This window comes from Cherax quadricarinatus, chromosome 77, assembly GCF_038502225.1.
Source record: "Cherax quadricarinatus isolate ZL_2023a chromosome 77, ASM3850222v1, whole genome shotgun sequence".
NCBI classification, from domain to species: domain Eukaryota; kingdom Metazoa; phylum Arthropoda; class Malacostraca; order Decapoda; family Parastacidae; genus Cherax; species Cherax quadricarinatus.
Window position 1 is genome coordinate 24,273 of NC_091368.1, and position 22,173 is coordinate 46,445.

Here is a 22,173-nt window from a genome sequence, read left to right on the forward strand (position 1 = left end):
TATATATATATATATATATATATATATATATATATATATATATATATATATATATATATATATATATATATATATATATATATATATATATTACAACTATTGTTCTAGGTGGGCTGTTTGTAATAGCATATTTGTGAGTACTAAAAATCAGATGACAAAATGTGAAATTTTTTTTTTGGATTGAAAGATTTGAAATCTGAAGAGAAGATGTAGGATTTAGGACAAGCATTTATTGGAATAACGTTTCGCTCTGCGTAGAGCTTTGTCATTACTTGGTAAACCTCTACGCAGCGAAACATCGCTTGTAAACCATTACAGAGTGAAACCTGGCTAGTAAATCTATTCACAGTGAAGGATAACATAGTAAAGTTATACACAGAGTGAAACATGATAAAGCTTCACTCTGGGAATTATGACTTGATAAAGCTCTTCCCAGAGTGATAAAGTTGTACTGAACCCAAAACATGATAAAACTCTTCAGAGTGAAACATCAAAAAACTCAACACAGTGAAACACGACTCTATACAGCTCATGCGTGATACATTCTTTGTGAGATACACTGTATCCACAACTTGTGATACATATGTAGCAATGATTCATAATAATAAAAGTGTCTCAAAACTGTTTATACTTAAAATCAATTGCCTAAGTGCTGACCTCTGAACTCTCTCTCTTCGTTGCCGCCCAGGATGCCACCCACCACCACCCACATAAGGTGACCTCATGCCGCCCACGTTTGTTTGAGATGTATTGACTGGCTTTTGTTTTATTTTCTCTTGTTTTGCATGTTTGTTTTTACTATCCTTGTTTAGTTTGCGTTATTTTTTCTTTAGTTCTTTATCTGCTTATCTCTATTTTTATCAACATATTTATGTATCTTCATACGTTTTTATCAGTTTTTCCAAGTCTCCTTCTCTACGTCTCATTTGCCTTGTCATTTTTTCTGTCTTCCCAACGTCACAATCTATTTCTCATTCCCGCCTATATATTTCCCGGTCTTTCATATCTATTTCCCCACTTTCCCTATCTGTCTACCCAACTCCCCCGTCTATTTCCTCACCTTCCCCGTCTATTTCCTCACCTTCCCCGTCTATTTCCTCACCTTCCCCGTCTATTTCCTCACCTTCCCCGTCTATTTCCTCACCTTCCCCGTCTATTTCCTCACCTTCCCCGTCTATTTCCTCACCTTCCCCGTCTATTTCCTCACCTTCCCCGTCTATTTCCTCACCTTCCCTGTCTGTTTCCTCATCCAGACATCCAGCATTTTTTTTTTACTTTCACTTTTTTTTAGTAAATTTCAAGGAATCGACTATTTTTTTTTGTCTACTGGATTTTTTTCTCTTAGACATGGAGAATAATTTTCTAGGCCACAAGTATTATTTAACAGGCCAAGGATATTTTTTCCTCCCATACCGCAAATATTATTTTCCCTGCCAGTGATATATTCCTCGCTACATATATTGTTGAATAAAAGCTTCAAGCTGTGACCGCAGCTTTTTTTGTGTGTGTGTTTGCATGCTATATATATATATATATATATATATATATATATATATATATATATATATATATATATATATATATATATCAAAATAAAAAGTAACTAACACTTGTCAGTTCTCAGTAATAACCCACTTCGACCCCCCTTCTGGGATTCTGTTGAAGAGGATCCCAGAAGAAGATCGAAATATTAAGATCAATTATTCTCCTGAGTTTGTCTCCATGTTGGTTATTACTAAGCATAATGAAGTGTTCTTCTATTCTGCTCACACTAACATAGTTGTTCTTCTTGAAGGAATCCCAGTTGGCTCGTGTTATCGAGAAGAACACAGAACTAACGATCCAGAACTCTGACCTTCAGAAACAGTTACAAGAACTGCAACATGTAAGTATAGGTCATTTTTGGTTTATCTTATTGTTTTATCCAAGGTGTTTTATTTTTCTTGGTATTGTATATTCCTCTGTATTTTATGGCTATCAGTGTCATTTCGCTGTTTTATTTTCCTTATCGCCTTATATTATTCGTTTTATAGTTTTCAAATATATTTCGGTCATTAAGGCTGCATGACACCTGTACAACACCAGTCAAGAATGCTTGATGTCAGTGTAAACTATGTGTTTATATTCTGAAAGAGAGGTATCTGTCATTGAAAATACACAATGTATTTCTCACCGTAAATACACTGAAAAATGAGCATCTATTTTAGTGTAATGCAAAAAAAAAAAAGATAGTGTGGCTGTGAATGTAATATATGGATGTGAAGCATGGGTTTTGAACGTTGTAGCGAGGAAGAGGCTGGAGGCAGTGGAGATATCATGTCTAAGGGCGAATATTATGCAGAGAATTCGTGGTTTGGAGATTAATAGGAGGTGCGGGATTACTAAGAGTTTCCCAGAGGCCTCAGGAGGGGCTATTGAGGTGGTTTGGCCATTTAGAGAGAATGGAACAAAGTAGAATGACTTGGAGACCGTATAAATCTGTAGTGGAGGGAAGGAGGGACAGGGGTCGTCCTAGGACAGGGAGGGAAGGGGTAAAAAAAGGTTTTGTATGCGAGGGGCTTGGACATCCATCAGGCTTATGTAAGCATGCTAGATTGGAGCTAGTGGAAACAAGTGATTTCTATGACTTTAATGTGCTGTTGGAGTGTGAGCAAGGTAATATCCTTGAAGGAATTCAGCGAAAGTGATTAGCTGGACCATTAAAAAATTAAGAAAAATTTCTGAAATGTTATTGCATATATATCGACGATTTAGAGCGGTTTCAAGTTTTTTGATAGAATTTTTTATAGCTAAAATACATAAATTATCACACTTTTAATCGAAATTAATAATATAATTTCATTTTATGGGAAGGGCATCTGAGGTGTGGTGTAGGTGTGCCTCTGGTAAGACGGTGAGTGAGTGACAGTGAAAGTGTTTCTTCTTTTTCAGGTCACCCTGAATCTAGGGGAGACGGCTGATGTTTTAAAAAAAAAAAATGTTGTGTATATCTCTCAGCATACATGCACTGAGTTATGTACTAATTATGTATATAAACTAAGATGTATATATCTTTGTGTGCATAAACCGTGAACATCACTCTGTGTATATATAATGCGTGTATAACTAATGAGTATTTACTAAGGTGTGTATATCTGGTAGCTGTAGAGAGAGGTGTATCTCTCGCTAGATTAACGCTTAGATATGTGCATCACTCGGTGTACGTTATCTTGGAAGAATTGGTAATGATTTAAAAAATTTCACGTTCTTATATATTCGTTCTTGTATATTATATATTCATTCTTATATATTCTTTTCATTCTAACCAGGCTTCATGGGCAACTCGTAAATTATTTTCTTTATTTTTTATATCTGGTTAATGCTTGTAAACAATGACCTCGCCAGGAGGTCATTTGGGTAAATCTAGATTTAGAGAGAACATAAGAAAGCATTGGTTTGGCAATAGATTTGTAGATGACTGGAACAAGTTATCAGGTAGCTTCATTGAATCGAGTACTCCTTGGGTAGGTTTAAAAATGATATTACACAGGTTCTAGAGTAGGAAGGACTGGGTGTTGGGGATCTGCCAAGTGTGAACCAGAGGACTTGCTGCATTACAGAACGTTATTCTTACGCTATGATGTATGTATATGTATATAAGGTACCAGACTCACTGTTCGGCATTCATAATTCGCAAATACCAGTGCCGTTTTTCCAAAAGTTTCGGAGTATAGAAGGCCGTCATCAGTGCTAAAAAATACTTTAACAAGTTGCCAAGGATAATATCTGGTCTCCATAAAATCAATAAAGTTCTATTCAATACAAAGCAGCAAAATTAAAATATAACTGATACAAAGACTCTAACCTAACATTTATTATAGGAACTAAGCAATTAGTCTACTAAGAAAAACTAAGCCTCCACATAGTTTTCCTAGAGTGTGTAGAGAAGTATAGCTGTAATGGAGCTTTTCGGCTGAGGCTTTGTGCTCGCTATATACAGAGATTCAGAGAAGAGTTTCTATTGTGCCGAAGTCAGAGCTGTGAAACCGTCAGAGGTAAGAGGTGGCTGGTTACATGGCAGTGAACTCTGACAGTAGACTGAGAGAGCTTAAATGGGTATAGGCCAGAAGGGAAAGAAATTGCTTGTGTTTAGGAAGGTGGTGGTTAAAATTTCGATGAGGTACTACTCAAGTTTCCTGAGGTGTTGCCCAAGTTTTGTGAGGTACCACCCAAGTTCCGTGAGGTACTTCCCACGATTCAAGAATTACAGTTCCATCACTTAAATGAACAACACGGGACCTTGGGTTTCAATTAAGAGTATCCACACTCTTTAAAAAATACCAAAATCATGTTGATTAGTGAACACACATTGAAAACCAATCTTTGGAAAAGCATCTCGGGAATAATATAGGGGCACAATAATGTGACTGGATCAGTACACAATTAACCCAAGTAGGACCGAAAAGTTGGCATAGGATTCAGTGTTCTATGTGATGGTCATTTGTGTATGGAAAGAAATTCTGTTCCTTACGAATTTGAAAAGTTACGTTTCCTGAGCGAGGCAGAGACACAGGCAGAGACACAGGCAGAGACACAGGCAGAGACACAGGCAGAGACACAGGCAGAGACACAGGCAGAGACACAGGCAGAGACACAGGCAGAGACACAGGCAGAGACACAGGCAGAGACACAGGCAGAGACACAGGCAGAGACACAGGCAGAGACACAGGCAGAGACACAGGCAGAGACACAGGCAGAGACACAGGCAGAGACACTGGCAGAGACACTGGCAGAGACACTGGCAGAGACACTGGCAGAGACACTGGCAGAGACACTGGCAGAGACACTGGCAGAGACACTGGCAGAGACACTGGCAGAGACACTGGCAGAGACACTGGCAGAGACACAGGCAGAGACACTGACACACACACACACACACACACACACACACACACACTGACACACACACACTGACACACACACACTGACACACACACACTGACACACACACACTGACACACACACACACACACACACACACACACACACACACACACACACACACACACACTGACACACACACACTGACAGACACATACACTGACACACACATACACTGACACACACATACACTGACACACACATACACTGACACACACACATACACACATACACACATACACATACACACACATACACACACATACACACACACATACACACACATACACACACACATACACACATACACACACACACACACATACACACACATACACACACACCACTCCAATCATCATATCTCGACGCACTTAAGTCAGTCTCACTCCAAAAATGTAAACATGCAGACACCTTCATTTAACTCTCTCTCTCTCTCTCTCTCTCTCTCTCTCTCTCTCTCTCTCTCTCTCTCTCTCTCTCTCTCTCTCTCTCTCTCTCTCTCTCTCTCTCTCTTTCTCTCTTTCTTTCTTTCTCTCTTTCTCTCTCTTTTTTTTTTTTTACACAGGGTTTGACAAGGTTAAGGATCCCTAGCTTTATTGACAGCTATTTACAGGTTAAGGATTCCTAACTTTATTGGCAAGCTAAGAGCTGTTACCTACATCAGCTCATTTGAAAGCATTTTTATTGTTATGAGACATACAAGTAGGAAACAGGATGAAGTTGGAGCCATCTGTGGGCCAGCATTTTCATTTGATCAACTGACTTTATCTCGTTGACATCATTATGCTGTACGAATGTGTTCCATACTCTAGTCATCCTGGGTATGTATGATCTCAGATGGAGTGATGTTCTGGAGAAGGGTACAGCCAGAGTGAAGTTGCTGCTTTCTGCCCGTCTTGTGGCATAAAAGCTTGTTTCACGCTGTCCTCGAAGTGGATCCAAGTGTGGTATTTTGACAATATTGGCCTTGTACATAACAGTAAGGCCACCCACATCCCTCCTATGTTGAAGGCTCTGCTGAAATGACAGATCTATCCAGGATGGGTCCAGGCGAGAGATGAGACGTCTTGCTCTGTTCTCTACTCTGTCAAGCAGTCGCAGATGAGAGGGGGGGGGGCAGGCAAACCAAGAAAGTGGAGCATACTCAAGGTGCGAGCGTACTTGTGCCTCGTACAGGATCTTGCAACCCCTACTGTCAAGCAGATGGGAGATACGGCGAAGTGCTGTAAGCTTCCTGGCTGCCTTGTTTGCAAGATTTACAACATGGTTCTTCATGGTTAGTTTGGAGTCAAATTTCACCCCAAGGATATCAACTTCTTCTCCAGGTGCCAACATCCTCCCATTCATCCTTACTACTGCACCAGCATTACCATCATGGTGCCTAGAGACGATCATCATTTGCGTTTTCTCAGGTGCAAATGTTACTTGCCATCTATTTCCCCAAGCTGATATAGCTCTCAGCTGGTGATTGATGTAGCTTAGAGCAGCTGGCATTTCTTCTCTTGGATAAGTGAATGTCAGTGTACAGTCGTCTGCATATGCATGTGATTCTGGGATGAGATGAAGAAGGTCGTTGAAGTAGACATTCCATAACAATGGACCCAGCACGCTTCCTTGTGGAACACTTGCCCCAATAGGATGTCTTGCTGATTCCGTTCCATTGAGAACTACACTTAGAGATCTACCATGAAGGTAATCACTGAGGAGACATAGCGTAGAGCCTGCAATTCCCAGTGCTTGAAGTTTTGCTAAGAGGCCCTGGTGCCACACCCGGTCGAAAGCGCCAGCAATGTCCAGTGCTACCACACAGCTGACTTTGGATTCATCCAGTGACTGGTGCCACTTAGTGGAGAGGTTTAACAACAGATCAGCAGCAGAGTAACCTTTCCTGAAGCCATATTGACGATCACAAAGTAGTGAGTGGTAGTCAAAAAACTCTGTCATTTGTCTTGAGATTATTGTTTCAAGGATCTTACCAGTGATTGACAGGAGTGACACTGGTCTGTAGTTGCTGATTTCTGCTCTGCTCTTCTTTTTGTGAACAGGGACTACATTCGCCTCTTTCCATAGAGAGGGCCATTTACACTGTACTAGGCAGTGCTGAAAGATGCGAGTTAGAGGTGCTGCTAGCTGATCTGCACATCTTCTCAACAATCTTGGGCTCAACTTGTCTGGGCCCACAGCCTTTTCTTGGTCAAGCGATTTAAGTAGGAGATGCACCTCCTCCTGCCTTATTGTCACCACTGACAGTTTTGACACAGTTCTTGCAGCTAGCCAAGGAGGGTCCTTTGCTGGATCAGGAACTTGCATTTTGGTAGCAAAGTGTTCAGCAAAGAGGTCCGCCTTCTCTTGACTACTAGTAGAGGTGGTCCCATCCTGTCGATTTAGAGGTGGAATAAGTTCATCAGGTAGATAACCTTGTCTGTCCTTGACCAAGGACCACCAGGTTTTGGAGCCTACCCTACCTGATGCTTTCTCTCTTTCTCTCTTTCTTTCTCTTTCTCTCTTTCTCTTTCTTTCTTTCTCTCTTTCTCTTTCTTTCTTTCTCTCTTTCTATCTTTCTCTCTTTCTCTCTCTCTTTCTTTCTCTCTCTTTCTTTCTCTCTCTTTCTTTCTCTCTCTTTCTTTCTCTCTCTTTCTTTCTCTCTCTTTCTTTCTCTCTCTTTCTTTCTCTCTTTCTTTCTCTCTCTCTCTCTCTCTCTCTCTCTCTCTCTCTCTCTCTCTCTCTCTCTCTCTCTCAGCTGTTTCTGGGCCTCAGATATCCTAAGGAGTAAAAAGTAACATACTTTATTTTCTCTCTCCCTCAGAATATCAGCTCACTCCTCCTAATCACCCACACACTCTAATAATAATCCACACACTCTAATAATAATCCACACACTCTAATAATAATCCGCACACTTACTAATAATCCATACACTAATAACCCACACACCCTACTAATAACCAACACTCTACTAAAAACCCACACACACTATTAGTAACCCACACACACTATTAGTAACCCACACACACTACTCATAACCCACACACACTACTCATAACCCACACACACTACTCATAACCCACACACACTACTAATAACCCACACACACTACTAATAACCCACACACACTACTGATAACCCACACACACTACTCATAACCCACACACACTACTCATGACCCACACACACTACTCATGACCCACACACACACACTACTCATAACCCACACACACATACTCATAACCCACACACACACTACTCATAACCCCCCCACACACACACACTACTCATAACCCACACACACACACTACTCATAACCCCCACACACACTACTCATAACCCACACACACTACTCATAACCCCCACACACTACTCATAACCCACACACACTACTCATGACCCACACACGCTACTCATAACCCACACACACACTACTAATAACCCACACACACTACTAATAACCCACACACACTACTAATAACCCACACACACTACTAATAACCCACACACACTACTAATAACCCACACGCGCTACTGATAACCCACACACACTACTCATAGCCCAAACACTCAGTTAATGACCCACACTGCTAATGATCAACATTCTCTGAAAGTAACTTACACACACACACACACACATACACACACACACACATCTCCGAGGCCAAGATTTGGGTACACACTGAAGGGGCTGCATGAAACGAAGGCTTGAGCGGTTGCAAAAGGCACTGGGCTTAGATGTGATCTGTACAAGTCTTGGGATATGTGAGTGAATGTTCAGAGGGAGGGAGGAAGGAAGGAAGGGAGGGAGGGAGAGTTACGAAGGGAGAGGTTGTAAGGGAGGAATGGGGAGGTATGATGGGAGGAAGAGGAAGGAAAGGAGGGAGGAAAAGGAGGTAGGGAAGGAGGTAAGGAGATAGAAAGAGGGAAGGTACATTATATATACTCTCCTTTCTTTTATTTCTCCTCTACCTCTCTTGTCTCTTCTTACTCCTCCCTTCTCACTGATACTGTTTCTTTTCTTCCCACATCTCGCTACAACTCTCTCGATCTCTCCTTTCTTTTGCTGTCTTTTTTTCATGTTTTTTCCCCTCTACTCCTCCTTTCTACCGTCTCTCCTATCCCCTCAAACGCTTATCACTTCAAAATTATCCCATTCGCTTCCAATCTCACTTTTATTTATTTTCACTCCCATTCTTGCTCTTATTCTGCTTCAGTCTCATTCTCACTTTCGTCCTCATCTCCGAGAGAGTTGGTATGAGACACAGAAGGAGCAGGAAGATGAGTATTAAGAAAAGATGGAGATGCAAAGATGGAGATGGAAGGATGAAGATGGAAGGATGAAGATGGAAGGATGAAGATGGAAGGATGAAGATGGAAGGATGAAGATGGAAGGATGAAGATGGAAGGATGAAGATGGAAGGATGAAGATGGAAGGATGAAGATGGAAGGATGAAGATGGAAGGATGAAGATGGAAGGATGAAGATGGAAGGATGAAGATGGAAGGATGAAGATGGAAGGATGAAGCTGGAAGGATGAAGATGGAAGGATGAAGATGGAAAGATGAAGATGGAAAGATGAAGATGGAAAGATGAAGAAAATGAGGAAGAGAAGGAAGAAGAGGAGGTGGAGGAGGAGGAAGAGAAAGGTGTAAGGTTAACACAGTATTGACCACTCACCCACAAAAGTCATCGGTTTTTGTCTTTATCTCCCTCTTTTATCATTTTTTTTCATCTTCCACCTCGTTATTTCCTACCATCTTAGGTCAGGAGTCATGGAAAATCTGTTTCTCTTTTCCGATACCACATTCTAAATTATTTCCCATGTTACATTATTCTCCATTTATTCTACGTTATTGCTCTTTTACACACGCGCACACACATGCATACACATGCACAGACACATGCACACATACACACAGGCAGGAACCATACATAGCTTTATGAGGAGGTATGATAAAGCTCATAGAGTAGGGAGAGAAGACCTAGTAACACTCAGTGAAGAGGCGGGGCCAGGAGCTAAGTCTCGACCCCTGCAACCATAATTAGGTGAGTACAATTAGGTGAGTACACACACACACACACACACACACACACACACACACACACACACACACACACACACACACACACACACACCTGTGAGGAGAGGCGGACAGGGAGAGCCATTTTGAGAGACGAGTCTCAGGTACATATCACAGTTGGAAGAGATGTTAGGAAATACTTCTTCAGACTTAAATTGGTCAGGAAGAAGACCAACATGGACGGCGAAGTGATAGACAGAATGCAAACCTAACTATAAGAACAGGTTACATAATTCGCATGCAGCTACGAAAGTGAATCTAATAGCAGCTGACAGAGAGGCGGATGCAGGAGCCGAGATTCGACTCTTGCAACTATATTTAGGTGATTACACGCACACGCATACACAAAAGAGGATAAATTACCCAAAGATTTTTCAAGTCAGTTTTTGGAAGAGAATGGTAAATGAGAGAGAGAGAGAGAGAGAGAGAGAGAGAGAGAGAGCCAGGAATTGCTTGTGGTAGGAGTGGGTGGTCGGCTTTAAGCTGGTGAGAGTAACATGCCTCGCTCGTACGAGAATGAGAGGGGAGAGTAGAGCTAGCTCTACACCGTGTATTTTTAGATTTATTTTCTGAGAGGGGCGTGGCGCTGGGACGAAATCTCAACTACACACCGTGACTAAATGTTCGGAGAAGTGTTTAGGGTTTGGTGTTTGTCTAGTGTGTGGTGTTTGTCTAGTGTGTGGTGTTTGTCTAGTGTGTTGTGTTTGTCTAGTGTGTGGTGTTTGTCTAGTGTGTGGTGTTTGTCTAGTGTGTGGTGTTTGTCTAGTGTGTGGTGTTTGTCTAGTGTGTGGTGTTTGTCTAGTGTGTGGTGTTTGTCTAGTGTGTGGTGTTTGTCTAGTGTGTGGTGTTTGTCTAGTGTGTTGTGTTTGTCTAGTGTGTTGTGTTTCTAGTATATGGTGTTTGTCTAGTATATGGTGTTTGTCTAGTATATGGTGTTTGTCTAGTATATAGTGTTTGCCTAGTATGTGGTGTTTGCCTAGTGTTTAGTTTGCCTAGTGTTTAGTTCGCCTAGTGTTTAGTATTTTGTTATGAGTAAAACCTTCAGTGTGAGGTGAAATGTAGCGTCAGTCTCGTGGCCGAAACATTTCACAAGAATTCCTCAAATTGAAAGTTAAATTGGACGATGTTTCGATCCATATTCGGCCATTATCACGTTGAGAGGACGTTGATAGTGGCCCAAAATTATTCGAAATGTCGTCCATCTTTCATCTGTGGGATAGTGAACCTAACGTAGCTTTGGGTAACCTAACCTACCATAACCTAACCTACTATGACCTAAACTGCTATGACCTAACCCACTACGACCTAACCTACCATAACCTACTGTGACCTAAACAACCCTAATTTAACTTTCTTTAACGGATATTTTTTCAGACACTGGCACAGTTTGCTGGGACATCTTTGTTCTTTAAATTCGGTAGCCAGAACTTCTTAGGTGAAACAATACGTGAAGGCTCGATCCGCTTTCAAAAAATGAGAGAGAGAGAGAGAGAGAGAGAGAGAGAGAGAGAGAGATAAAGAGCAATACTGAAGTTTGCCTTACGCCAGGTTATAGTATTTATGTCTATAACGTAACTCCGGATTGTAATACTGCTGTCTATAACGTAACTGCAGGTTGCAATACTGCTGTCTATGAAGTAACGGTTGGTTTTGTAAGCCAGGATTAACTAGATGATAAGAATGATTTATGAACTCTATCCTTGGGAAAAAAGTGAGGGTGAGCACTACATGACAGCTGAGTGTAATTATGGAGGGAGAGAAGGAGGGAGAGAAGGAGGGAGAGAAGGAGGGAGAGAAGGAGGGAGAGAAGGAGGGAGAGAAGGAGGGAGAGAAGGAGGGAGAGAAGGAGGGAGAGAAGGAGGGAGAGAAGGAGGGAGAGAAGGAGGGAGAGAAGGAGGGAGAGAAGGAGGGAGAGAAGGAGGGAGAGAAGGAGGGAGAGAATAGAGGGAGGAAGGAGGCAGCACACTGTGGGGTTTTCCCACTCTGTGACATAGTCTGGTTACACTTCCTCCCACACTCCATGTTACTCCACCTTCCCCCCACCCCCCTCACGCTCCATGTTCCCCCACCCACTAATGCCTCCCTCCAGGGGAGTATTGACCTCAAAGTACCCTCCTCCTGGGTACGTGCCTGGGGGACGTTGCTAGAAGGGTGCGTGGCTGGGAGTGTTCGAGGCTGGTAGGGTGCGTGGCTGGGGTACGTGTACACACAACATAAATGTGTAATAAGTGGAAGCGTCAAAAAACGTTTCTCCCGAACGTTTCCATCAAATGTTTCGTAAATTTTGCTACGTTTTTTGACGTGTGAACTTCTGGATTTACCAACGTTCATATTATTGCTAATTTATCATTTATTTACCCCTTCTTACCTATTTCATTTCTTCATTTTATTCCTTCTATTTTTTTATTCTTTTTCTTCCTTTCCACTTTCCCTCCTTCCACCTTTTCTTTCTTCTTCCTGATATTGATGACGGTGGTTCCCAACCCTTCTCATGAGGCAGTCTATCATGAGTTGTGAGAACTGCCCATCTATCTTTCATTGAATCTATCTTTCTTTGGATCTAACTTGATCGATGCAAGGCATAATTTTCTTTCACCAATGGTTTGTGGTAGGCCTGCCTTTAAAAAAAATGTGAGAGTTTGTAATGGCAACAGCATGAAATGCTAAAAATTTCGAGAAAATTGAATGAAAAGTGAAATAATTATGGCATCGATTTCGTGTTGTTTCGTCTATATATTTTTTTTAAATTAAAACTCCAGATTTAATTTTTTTCTAAGACATTCCAAAATATTTTTCTTCATAAAATAATAAATACACTTTCGAGTGTAAGTCTCTCAGTATATGTAAACTTTAGGTATTAAAGTATTCTTGACTGGTGGTGTACACATCAAGTGACATGCAACCTCAATGACACTCGTGTAGTTAATAACACGTGAATGCCATTAACCAAAGAAATACTGTAAATTTTAATTTTCTCTCTAAAAAGAAGAAAAATCTTTACGTAATATTAAAATAAATTTTATAAAATGCTTTCATTAAAAAAAACTGCATTCAAGTGGCTATATTTTATGCATGGGCACGTCTAGAGTTATTTGTTGTGTACTACATATACAAAAAAGACGTAGCTATATATATATAATATATATATATATATATATATATATATATATATATATATATATATATATATATATATATATATATATATATATTAAATCTGTGTGTGTGTACATTATCGTGTTAACATATGTGCGTGTATGCATAAGCGCATAATAACCATGTAAACCGTGACGGCGTGATTGTTGGGGTAGTGGAGGGTAGAGAGCCCTGAATGTTGGGGTAGTGGAGGGTAGAGAGCCCTGAATGTTGGGGTAGTGGACGACAGAGAGCCTTAAATGTTGGGGTAGTGGAAGTGAAGGTGTCCATGGAATGAGGTGGTTGAGGAATTTATGAACGAGAAAGTAGAAGACAATGAGAATGCTTAGAAAAACTTGTAGCAAATATGCTGGTGAGAAGAATTATGTTATTGGAGATGTTTAAAGGGTATGCTTAGGTAAGGATTAATGGGGGTATGTTAAGCTAAGATATTGGTATGCTTAGGCATGGTTTAATACGATATACCTAAGAAAAGTTTAATATGTATATATTTAGCTACGGTGTAATGTGATATGCTAGTGTAAGGATTGGTGTGGATATATCAAAGGTAAGCTTAATGCGATATACCAAGGTAAGCGTTAATGTCATATACCAAGGAAAGGTTTAATGTGTGTGTATAGTAAGCTAGGGTTTAATTTGTATATAGCATGCTAAGTTTTAATGTGATATGCTAGGGGTAAAGATTAGTGTGGAATTACTAAAGTAAGGTTTAATGTGGATTTGTTAAGGTAGGGTTTAATGTGGAAATGATAAGGTTTGATGCAAACATCTAAGAAAACCATAGTAATGTAACTGTGTATGTAATCGCTATGAGGTAGAATTCACTCTTATTCACCCTTAGTCACTGTAATTAGTTGTTATTCACTGTTATTCATTTTCAAATCAATCTAACCAAAACTATAAGCAATAGAAGACAAATTTAGCCTGAAGGCTTATAACCCTCTTCTCGGTTGTGATGAATGGTTTGAAAAACCGACAAGTTGAAGATTGAGACACTTATGCAGCATATGGGAATCTTTATTCAGGAAACGTTTCGCCACACAGTGGCTTCATCAGTCCAATACAAAGAGGAAGGCGTAAGGAGAGGAGGAGTATGAGGTAATCAGTCCCTCAACCTGGAGTCGATGTGTTCAGTCCATCAATCTTGTAGAATGTACAGCATAGGGCCGTAGACGTGGCTTATATACTATTCACCTCACCTCACTACAGTATATAAGCCACGTCTACGGCCCTATGCTGTACATTCTACAAGATTGATGGACTGAACACATCGACTCCAGGTTGAGGGACTGATTACCTCATACTCCTCCTCTTCTTACGCCTTCCTCTTTGTATTGGACTGATGAAGCCACTGTGTGGCGAAACGTTTCCTGAATAAAGATTCCCATATGCTGCATAAGTGTCTCAATCTTCAACCCTCTTCTCCCACGGGACACTCCCTGGATCCGCCCCGAGAGTGTACTCGGGTTTCGTTATAATTTGTCCCATTTCAATGCCAAAGACAAGTTTCTTCACTAGCTGAATTATTTACCACACGCCTCACTAGCTGGGACCGCTGATAGCACAGTACATGCTCAGGGGTAGAAAGGTAGAGGCATATGTGGTAGAATAGAGATTTTGAGGTAGAAAAAGAGACGTACAATTAAAGATAAGAAAGAACAAGGAAATGAATAGGTTTAAGCTAGAACCAAAGGTGTGTATATATATATATATATGTGTGTGTGTGTGTACTCGCCTATTTGTGGTTGCAGGGGTCGATTCATAGCTCTGTGTGTGTGATTTACATAGAGAGAGATCAGAGCTAGAGAAAGGTACAGGTAGAAACCATTAGTGACACGTGAGCAGCAGTTGGACCAGTATTGCTGGCAGGGAGGGTCAGTCGCTGCTTACTCATTGTCCTGTTCGCTCTTGTTCGTCGCTGGTCTTGCTCCACACTGCCAGCGACACCTGCCTGGCTACAGGCGTTCCTTCATACGCTGCACGACTGTTCATACAGTATAAGTGTTAGATGACAGTGTCCCCTCTCTCTTAATACGTTAGGATGCCTCGTTGATGCGCTGCAGGAGTCTGTTGATATGATCTAAAAGTGCAATAAATGCAACATAAGCAGTTGAAGATATGGTAATTGTGATCTTTAAAACGCACAAGTGTTACTTAATGCACTTACAACTGTTCTTTTAAACAGTACTAACAATCAAGAAAAAAATAATACACTACAAGTGTTGTTCAATTCTTCATAAATGTGTTTTTGTTACAAGTGTTGTTAAAAACGCTACACAGTTCTCATATAAGCTGAAAGTGTTTTCATATTCAAAAGTTTATTTACACTTTAAATGTTCTTGCTTACGCTAAAGTGTTCTTATATAAACTTCAGGTGTTTTTACATTCGCTGCAAGTGCTTTTAAATACGCTGGAAATTTCTTGTAACGTATGAATACATTGTTTATAAGTGTTCTCCGAAACTCTGGCTGTGTGTGTAATTGTTAATTTGTAGTTACAAGAGCAGAACAAGGCTCGTGTTGTTCTATCTTCATAATTACCACTGTGTAGACACTGGTCAAATTTCCGACACTGTGTTCAGTAAAATGAAACAAGAGCAACTATTGGGGCATTTATTAGAGCTGTTTCGCCCTCCAAGAGTTCTATTAATCCCCTTAGTGAGCTCCCCTGCTAAGCAAAACGTAGCTGAAATAAATGTCTTAAAAATTTGGAGTTGAGATATCCAAGGATGCAGTTCACAAGACTACTGACACTCAGGAAACTAGTTACTACTAGGTGACTAGGAAAATAGGTGTAAGAGAGTAATACCCAGGAATCTATTTACTGCTAGGTGAACATGGCAACAAGTGTAAGAAGACCTGTCTATCCCTTTCAAACAGCTGACTAATATCCAGATACCTGTTTACTGGAGGATGAAGAGAGGCAACAAGAGTGCGGGGAATTGTCCATACCTCTCGCCTAGCCCAGGAATCAGAAATCTTTCGCTTGTGATCTACAAGCTGTCTGAAACTTGACTTATAAATGTTTGTTCTTGATTCAAACGCATAGATTATACATGCTAGTTCTGAAGATAAATATAGATAGTTCTCAGCAGATAGCCTTGGTGAGAATTTCGAAGTACTTTTCTATGCCATATATATTAAATCGCAATTATGCATTGGAATATTTTAACAGATCAGAAAATATTCAGAGGTACCTACCATTGGCACATTCCGGGATTATTTTTTTTAACGCATGGGCTGCATCCCACCGAGACAAGGTGACCTGAGAAGAAAAATGCAAAGTTTTTTTTTTTTTTTTCAAATTTAGTGATATTTCTGGATTATACATGCTCTAAAACGTTCGTTCAAGGAAGTGTAATGAACACTGATCAGTAAGATGGGACTCTACACGTGCGGCAAGAACGAGAAGGAATAGTAGTCGGTGTATTTGGCCCTCCAGCTGGGGTCCTCTTCAGCAGAATACTTCAGTGCACATAAACACAAGATAGATCAGCTTAACTGCTCACACGAACACACACACACACACACACACACACACACACACACACACACACACACACACACACACAGAAAAACACGTAGACACATAAATAAGCAGTCAGGCTGACAGAAGTAACAGGAATAACTATTTCAGATCTATAAACAGAATCCCACACCAAATTTAGGTGACGATAACATGAGCTTACCTCACATGAGGAATGTGGTTGTTATAGAGGAATGTACACGGGGAAGGAAGGAGGGAGGGAGGAAGGAGGGTGGGAGGGAAGCAATGCTTGGCTGAGTCATTGATTCCAAAGTTGTTGAGGAATGGTCCGGGAACTGGTGACCTCTGGCGGCAAATCTATTCACGGGGGTCGCTAGTGAGTCGTTTGTGGAGGGAGGGAGGGAGGTGGGAGGAAGGGAGGGAGGTGGGAGGGAGGGAGGGAGGGAGAGAAGGTGGGAGGGAGGGAGAGAAGGTGGGAGGGAAGGAGAGAAGGTGGGAGGGAAGGAGAGAGGGTGGGAAGGAGGTGGGAGGGAATTGGATCGGGTGGGAAGGAGGGTGGCAGAGAGCGAGAAGTGTTGGTAAAGCAGAGAGAGAGAGAGAGAGAGAGAGAGAGAGAGAGAGAGAGAGAGAGAGAGAGAGAGAGAGAGAGAGAGAGAGAGAGAGAGAGAGAGAACTAGTAAATATTAAGAAAACTTCCATTTTTTTTTTTCAAAAAAAAAAAAGTCCACCTCAAAAATAGTAAAATCGAATTCCATCTCAAAACTTAGTAAAAAAAAGACATATAAAAACAAAACATTTATAGAATAGCAAATTAAATAATTGCAAAAATAAATCAGAAAACTATTAAAAAATAAACCTTAAATTACACATTTCTCAGTCGTTATAAAAACGATTTCGTAAAAATCTTTATTGAAATTCAAGGATTAAAAAATTTCAATGATGTCCATACGGGTTTAAAGCATTCGTATGATTGAAAAATTAATTCGTCCATAAAAAAAAAATACACAAACGTTAACAAATAAATCTTGAAAATTTATTCCGGAATAAAAAAGATATTCAACAAATACAAAAAAATATATTACGGTATACAAATATATTTTTTCTAGGAATAAAGGACAATAAACGTGGAGAATATATTTAAGAATAAATTTGGAAGAGACGCAGCCGGAGTCATTGGGAAGAAGTTAAGGAAACGTGAGTAAATTTGTGGCACTCAGTTGGAAATTTTTTCACTAACATGTATAATCGTCTATTTTTTGTTTGTAGGGAATTAAAGGTTAGGAGGAAGGAGTAGTAAACGAGGGGGAAAGGAAGGGAAGGGAAAGAGGGAAGAAGGGAAAAGAAGATGGTAACTGGAAAGGAACTGTGGAAGATGAAGGCAGTGATAATGAAGTATACAGTGGAGTACAGTGGAGTACATGGGTACGGTAGACAGCCGAGAAATTAAGTCCACACCAAGAGTATCTGCCGAGAAGTATCTACGACTATCTAGATTAGGAATCATCGTGTATTATCCAAGCGTATGAGTCAAAGACTGAGAGGGAGAAATAATAATGAGAGAGGAAAGGTAATGAATGAAACAAAGCCGTAAGCAAAGAGAGAGAAAAGGGATAGAAACAGGCAATAAGAGTAAATACGATAAATCAGGTAATAAAGAAAACTATAGTGAATAGAGGGTAAGGAGAAAGGAAGAGAAACAGGACGATGGGACAGAGGGGGAAAAAAAAGACACAACTGGGTAAAGGGGATCGAAAAGCAGTATGGGAAAGAGTATCTAGGAGATGAACTAGGAAGGAACATCTAGCAGGTAAACTAGTAATGATAACACGAAAATGAGAATTTTGTTTGACCCTCTGGCTAGTAGACAATCACGGCGGGTGTTGGGCGTGTCAAAAAATAAATTCCAATTGTCTATTATGAAGACAGTTCCCAAATACATTTTATGATGACAAATCACAAATGTCTCTCTATGAAGATATAAAACCCACGTGTTATTTAAGATACAAATCACATGTCTTTTATAAAGACGAAAATCCCAGAAGGAAGTAAACACGCCAAGAAAATTTACGTTAGACAGTAGCATGATAATTTTTACATAAAAGAAGATTGAAAAATAATCGAATTATTTATCAGTCAAAGCACAATTATTCGGATAATATATAGAAATGCTAAATATAATAAAGAAAATTATACATAAATATGTCGTGCTGAATAGGTAAAACTTAAGATTTTTGGCTTAAATAGCAGAGCTCTTCCTGCTGTATAAGGCAAGCAAAAATTTATGTATGCAATAATTTCGTAAAAATCAATCTGAACCTAAGGAAAAAATATATTTCATTGTGTTGTTCATTATTAAATTGTTGTAAACTTATCTAAAATATATTCAGTTGGATTAGGCTAAATTGAATTGCGCTTGTTATAATAAGGTTAGGTAAGTTTCTAAAGTTCTTTTGGTACAAAATTATTAATTTTTCATTAACATAATTTACAAAAAAAAAAAAATTCTTGCTAATTGACCAGTTTTACCTATACGGTACGACACACACACACACACACACACATTATATATCAGTCAAAATATATTTTAACTCTTGCAGATATTTAAATGCTTCTCTTGATACTAGTAAAGAATCAACCCACAATATATCGCAAAATAGCATTTACAAGGCAGGTCACTAGCTTGCAAAATAGACTCCTGATAACCAATGTGCGTTAATATTGCCAGCAGGGTAAAGCTATTCCTTTTGTTACATATCCTTTAGTTACATAGTCTTTAGTTACACAGAGAATGCTGTTCATAATACCTCGGGTTAGAGGAAGCAATTAGCGAATTTATGACCATGTTTTAAAGCTGTTACTGCAGCACACTCAGGGGTGAGGTTAGAGGAAGGATAGAATACAGTAATTATGTCACAAGACGGACGGACATCATCAGTTGTATTCTTGTTACGTCATTCTCAAGGACATCACTCCATCAGCCATTATTCATTCCACAAGAGACTGGGCTTACAGACATTAGAGAATTCATGTCTGCTGAGTAAATGAAAGCTCTAGCTCTTTGCTCTGTTTCCAGCTGGTGTTGTACGAGAGTGTAAGAAAACCATTGCTAAATAAAAGCTTGAATCTTGATATTGATAAGCTGGAACGATGAAGCTGGAATGTGTCACCTATTTTATTCAGTACATTTGTTATGCTCTCTGACACCTGTCAATTCAAGCATGGATGTGTGACGGTAGGAATTCCCAAGAGTGAAGGCAAGTGTATTGGTGCCCAGAGGAACCAATAGAAAGTGGAGAAATGCAGTGGTACTGAAAAGTGCAGAAAGGAGGAATTTCTTGTTAGACCTACTAAGAGAGAAAGATGAAGGGTACTAAGACTGGACGCAAGGAAGGGACATAGTAACACAGAGAATAATATAGCCAGTGGTAAAATATTACTAGCAGTAACTAGCACCCGTGTGTTGCATCCCGAGATTATCCTTTTACTGATATATATCATCATCAACTTGATGAATAAGACACAAATGCCGCACCTGAGGGACTGACCCCCTGCTATCAAAGCTAAAGGTCTGATCACCTGAAACCTACTTGTTCTCCTGTCCCCAGTCATATATTAGATTGCATACGACCGAAAAAGCCTGTTATGCAGGCCAAACGGTTCGGTAATATACATAGCTTAGTGTTACACTTGTATCTTATTCCTATACAAAGATTTGGAAATCAATATTCTTCTCATGCTAGAAGCCTTTTATTGTGCATAGTCCAACAGTAAACTGCTTACAGATATTTATATCAATAAATCAATAACATACAAGAATTGATATATTTTTCAGTATATATAATCATTAGACATTCACATAGTCTAATGTTGTTTTTTCACTCACAATTCACGAAAATGTATTTATACAATACAGTTCAAAGCATCACTGCACATAGTTTTCTGCAAAAAATAAGTGTTTTTAATTAATTAATAATATAGCTCAATTATTTTTGTTTCAACGTCACAACAAAAGCTATTGAAATAGATAGTACATTCCAGGATGAGTGCATTTATGTTCTTCATATACTAGGTGCATATAGATATTGTACTAATATAGTCATTTTCAAAAGATAGGCCATTAATGAATGCCTAATACTGATAGCTCACTGATGCTTAGATGTGCCAGTATCCTAGAAATAAACAGCATGATTATATATATATATATATATATATATATATATATATATATATATATATATATATATATATATATATATATATAAACATGGATGGTAAGTAAAATGGGAGTCCGACGCTCAATATCTTTTTTTTGTGATTTTACAGTCTTGGTAATATAAGTACCATACATGCATTTCTTTTTCACAACACATTTAAACAGTGAAGCATGGCAAGGATTCTTTGTAGAATTTTATTGGTAACGACTGACTCGGTCATAGTGAAACGTGGCAAACGTTGTCCGTAGAGTTGTGTGTGTGTGTGTGTATTGACTAGGCCGTGAGCGGCGCCCGCGGCTTCCGTCACGCGCACTATCCATGATTCATTATGACAGCTCAGACTTCCTCCTGCGGAACGTGAGAAATATTTTTATTTCTAGATCTCGTGAGTAGGTTTTGCCAAGACATTCTTGAGGATTTATTTAATTTGGTTGATGTGTATTTGTTTCACTTGTGCAAATAAGCAAATAATAATTGCCTCGGGCAAGAAAGACAGAATTAAAAAAGAACAATATTCCTAACTTTGTAATGGGAAAGAAGATTCTTTATTGGGGATTAAATGTACATGTGTGTTGTTCGTTCAAGAGTGTGTTGTACTGCACAGTGTAGTGTGTTGTACTGCACAGTGTAGTGTGTTGTACTGCACAGTGTAGTGTGTTGTACTGCACAGTGTAGTGTGTTGTACTGCACAGTGTAGTGTGTTGTACTGCACAGTGTAGTGTGTTGTACTGCACAGTGTAGTGTGTTGTACTGCACAGTGTAGTGTGTTGTACTGCACAGTGTAGTGTTGTACTGCACAGTGTAGTGTTGTACTGCACAGTGTAGTGTGTTGTACTGCACAGTGTAGTGTGTTGTACTGCACAGTGTAGTGTGTTGTACTGCACAGTGTAGTGTTGTACTGCACAGTGTAGTGTGTTGTACTGCACAGTGTAGTGTGATGTACTGCACAGTGTAGTGTGTTGTGCTGCACAGTGTAGTGTGTTGTGCTGCACAGTGTAGTGTGTTGTGCTGCACAGTGTAGTGTGATGTACTGCACAGTGTAGTGTGTTGTACTGCACAGTGTAGTGTTGTACTGCACAGTGTAGTGTTGTACTGTACAGTGTAGTGTGTTGTACTGTACAGTGTAGTGTGTTGTACTGCACAGTGTAGTGTGTTGTACTGCACAGTGTAGTGTTGTACTGCACAGTGTAATGTTGTACTGCACAGTGTAGTGTTGTACTGCACAGTGTAGTGTGTTGTACTGCACAGTGTAGTGTGTTGTACTGCACAGTGTAGTGTGTTGTACTGCACAGTGTAGTGTGTTGTACTGCACAGTGTAGTGTGTTGTA

The 22,173-nt window shown here is 39.8% G+C and overlaps 1 protein-coding gene across 1 annotated transcript in view; it reads left to right on the forward strand.

Moving 5' to 3' along the window:
- Nucleotides 1-22,173, forward strand: part of LOC128701979 (RIMS-binding protein 2) — a gene marked incomplete at its 3' end in the record, with an annotated part of 174,744 nt that overhangs the window by 22,433 nt on the left and 130,138 nt on the right. The window contains 1 exon segment of the mRNA XM_070101419.1: nt 1,796-1,885.